Raw genomic sequence first — 4778 nt, 5'->3', positions numbered from 1 at the left:
CATGGTAGGCCAGCAAGAACCCACAAAGATAGAAAGAATTGTTGCTGCTAGATACGGACCTTTGGTCTTGCCTGTTCCTTTGAATCCCATGCCTATGGGAGAATATTAGAAATATATGCCCAAGTTTATTGGTACATAGGGAGTAACAGCTGAAGAACACCTTGAATCTTTTTATAGTTATGTTGATAACTTAGACATAAGTGAAAATGATGTGTGGATGAGAGTTTTTGTCTAGAGCCTTGATGGAGAGGCCAGAAAGTGGTTCAGAGAACTAGCCCCTAGATTCATAACCGATATTGAAGCACTGGATGATGCATTTTTGAAGCACTGGGGAGATAAAAAAGATTTGCTATATTACCATACTGAATTTTGTAACCTGAAGAGGGAAAATGGGGAATCGTTGCCTGATTTTAATAAAAGATTTAACCGTATGTACAGTAAGATACCCGCTGAGGTAAAGCCTACCCCCACCTCTGCCAAACTCACTTATGCCAATGCTTTTGACTCTGATTTCTGCCCATTATTAACAGAAAGAAGATGTGCTACTATGGCAGACATGCAGGATGCAGCCCTAGACGTAGAGTCTAATATCATGGCTGCATAAAAGCTCAAAATTCAAGCTGACAGAAGGAGGTAGAGAGGTCAGGTTTCTACTTCTTTTGCTTCATCTTCAGAACCCAAATTATACAAAATGACTAAGATGATAGAGTCATTGGCTGCTGAAATATCTAACTTGAAGGTTGAGCAGAATTCAGAAAGACAAGGCAACAGAACACATTTGCTCCAAGAAATCCAAATCCATTCAAAAGAGCAAATGAATAGTTACAAATTATTCAGACGGGAAAAGAACCAAATGAAGAACAAAAAGTTAAATCTCCTTTCCAGAATGTCGTCATGGAGGAGGAACAATTTGAAGATGAGGATGAAATTCACTACATGGAAGATAAAGGCAATGCTGTATTTTCGACATTGGCTGCTTATCAAGAATCATTGCTGCAGGAACAAGACAATCAAGAGTGGGACAGAGAAGTTGTTCTACAAACTGAGGAGCAACGAAGATATAATCTGAGGTCAAATGAAAAAAATGTCAAGGAGAATCCTGCCCAAAGAGCTGTTGTCCAAACAGAGTCACAAAATATCAGACAGAGAAGACCAGCAGCTGATCCAGTCATCCTTAAAGCACCAGTTCAAAAGGTAAGAGTTTCTAATAAGTTACCTTCCTCTTTCAGCTTAGAGTCAGAAGTCCAGAAGTTAAAAATATCTGTGCCTCTAGTAGAGTTGTTAAAGAGTGAAGTATTTAGAAAGCCTATCCTTAATGCCTTTGAGATAGAAACCACACAAACCTCCAGTGACTCTGTCAATTTGCAAGATGACAAGCCTGCCGTTGTGCTTAGCCCTATGGTTGAACTTGCTGATAATAATTCTCCATCATTTTATGTCTCCTTGACTATTCCTTAGAAAATCCTCCACAATTGCCTGCTAGACACAGGGGCCAGCCACAATTTGATGCCTAAAGCTGTCATGGAAGAGTTAGACCTTGATATCACTAGACCATATCATGATTTATTCTCTTTTGATTCAAGGAAAGTGAAATGCCTAGGATTAATCAAATACCTGGCCATTACCTTAACTCAGCTTCCCATGAAGAGTATGATGATGGATATTGTGGTGGCAGATGTCCCTCCTAAGTTTGGCATGTTGCTGTCCAGAGGATGGATTAAGAGACTAGGTGGGACATTACATAATGATTTATCTTATGCCATTGTCCCAATTTTTGGAGGAGAAAGCAGGAGATTGTACAGAGAAGCACAACTGGCATACATCATCAGTGATGAGAAGAATCCTACCAATCATCCCATATATGCTGTGGACACTGATTTTGGAGCATCTATCCTCCAAATAGAAGAATCCCAAAAGGCCTCAATGGAGATCAGGAAACCAGTGAATCAGGCTGAGGGAGAGTAAGGAAGTCAGGTTTGGTAGATGTTCTTTGATGGAGCATGTTCCAGGGAGACTGCAGGAGCAGGGGTGGTGCTGGTATCTCCAGAACAAGAAAGCACACATCCGTCTTTTAAGCTGGCTTTTCAAGTCAAAAACAATATAGCAGAGTATGAGGATCTGCTATTGGGCCTTAATGCAGCTAAAGACAGAGGAATCAAGAACATGAAGGTATTTAGAGATGCTGATTTGATCATTCAGCAAGTAAATAAAACATTTCAAGCAAAGCACCCAAGGTTGAAAGCATACAGAGATGAGGTATGGAGACTCAAAGATTCCTTTGATAATTTTTGTATTTCATATATCCCTAGAGCCAAAAATCAGCTTGTTGATTCCCTTTCTATATCCTCCAGTCTATTTATTCCTCCCATGCCTCCTAGACTAGTATATGAAGTCCAAATGAAATACAGACCATATTTGCCTAACAATGTTCACCATTGCAAAGTTTTTTAAGATGATGATGAATTAAATAGATTCTTGCAATTCATTGATGAATTTTCCGAAATGCAAATTGACCAAGAAAATGAAGCCTTGGAAGAAAGCCCCAAATCCCAGCTTAGAAACAAAATTGGCAAAAATAGCATTGTCCAGCTTCCCAACAATTATATTCCTAAGGGTCTAATTCCTTTAGAAAGACTGTTTGACCAGAATGATGTGCCTTACAAGGCTGCTCAGAAAGAAGATCAATCTGCAGTCTGTAAGCATGATATAGGAAGTCTAGGTTAGTCTAGATACATAAATTTGTCTTCCCATCTACCTACTGACCAAATTTCCGAATATTGCAATTTAATGAAGCAATTTGCTAATGTGTTTGCCTGGGAGTATAGTGATCTGAAAACGTATGATAAGAAGATAATCCAGCATAAAATCCCTCTAGAGAAAGATACTATCCCTTTCAAATAGAAGCTGAGACCAATAAATCCTATGCTTCTTCCTCCAATTGAAAAAGAAATTAAAAATTTGCTAGCTGCCAAGATCATAGTCCCTCTCAGATATTCAAAATGGGTAGCCAACTTGGTGGTAGCGAGGAAGAAAAGTGGAGAAATCAGACTGTGTCTTGATTTTAGAGACTTAAACAAATGCTCTAAGAAAGACAACTACCCTCTACCCAAGATGGAGCATTTGCTGCAAAAGGTCTCAGGATCCAAAGTAATGTCTTTCTTGGATGGATTTTTAGGGTTTAATCAGATTGTTGTGCATCCAGATGACCAAGAGAAGACTGCATTCACCACTCCTTGGGGCACTTTTATGTATGCTAAAATGCCTTTTGGGTTCATGAATGTTGGAGCAACCTTTCAAAGAGCTATGGATATAGCATTTGTGGGAGAGAAGGATAAGTTTGTCCTCATCTACCTTGATGACATAAAAGTATACTCTAGCAGCCATCAAGATCATTTGTTGCATTTGAAGGTGTTTCTGAAGTGCAGAAGGTTTGAGATTTCAATCAATCCTAAAAAGTCACAATTTGCTTTAGAAGAAGGCAAGCTGTTAGGACATGTTGTTTCTGCTGCAGGTGTTCGAATTACCAAGAAAGAGTAAAAGCAATACAGACCCTGTCTGTCCCGAGATCAAAGAAAGATATCCAGTCCTTTCTAGGAAAAATAAATTTTGTGAGGTTTATACCAAATTTTGCAGAATTAGTGAAGCATGTTACCTCCATGTTGAAGAAGGGGTCAAAAATCAGATGGACTGATGCAGCAAGAAAATCATTTGATTCCATCAAGAAAGCTATTATGGAGGCTCCCACTTTGATAAGTCTAGATTACAGCAAGGAGTTCCATATATTTTCTTTTGCCTCGGAAGACACCATTGCAGTAGTTTTATTGTAGGCAGATGAAGAAGGTTCAGAACATCCAGTAGTATTTTTCAGCAAAAACTTAAGGGATGTTGAGCTAAGGTATAATATTATGGAGAAACAAGCATATGCTCTTATCAAATATTTGAAAGCTTTTAGAGTTTATATCCTGCATTCCAAGATAATTTCATATGTACCCTCTACTGCAATAAAAGATGTCTTGACACAACTTGATATTGATGGAAGAAGGGCTAAATGGATTAAAAAGTTGATTGAATTTAATATAGAGATAGAGCCCACCAAGCTGGTCAGAGGTCAAGGTTTTACCAAGTTGTTAGCTAAAGAAAATTGTAGATCATTGGATATTGATTTCCTGTGCACAATTGCAGAAATTGGTCAGACATGTGAAGAAGAGGAAGCAGCTGAACCAAAGAGAAAGCAGTCGGTGGTAGAAAATCTAACTTCTTGTGATTGGTATTTTGCAATAGTTAAATTCTTACTGAAGCTAGAAACCTCTCCAGACTTAAGCACAAGTCAAGCCAAAACTATCAAGCTTAGGGCAACAAAATATTGTATCCATGAAAATTTTCTCTACTGGAGGGATCCATCTGGAGTGCTTTTGAGGTGTCTAGACAAAGAACAGTCAATGGAGGCTATGCAGCAATTTCATTCTAGCATGTGTGGAGGGCATCATTATTGGAAGACCACAGCCCATAAAATCCTCAGGGCTGGATATTACTGGCCCTCCTTATTTTTTGATGTATTTTCATTTGTTAAATCTTGTGACAGGTGCCAAAGATTTGAAGGAAAGTAGTAGTTGAAGACCCTGCCCTTAAAACCAATACATGCAAAGGGACCTTTCTAGAAGTGGGGCTTGGATTTCATTGGAGAGATCAATCCACATTCCAGTGGCCAGCACAGATGGATATTAGTAGCCACTGATTATTTTATCAAGTGGATTGAAGCAATCCTTACCAGAAAGGTT

Source organism: Pinus tabuliformis, chromosome 5_2 (assembly GCF_031772625.1).
Source record: "Pinus tabuliformis cultivar Carrire ecotype Pingquan chromosome 5_2, CPIR1, whole genome shotgun sequence".
NCBI lineage: Eukaryota > Viridiplantae > Streptophyta > Pinopsida > Pinales > Pinaceae > Pinus > Pinus tabuliformis.
The sequence above is the reverse complement of the archived record's forward strand: the minus strand, read 5'-3'. Positions refer to the sequence as shown.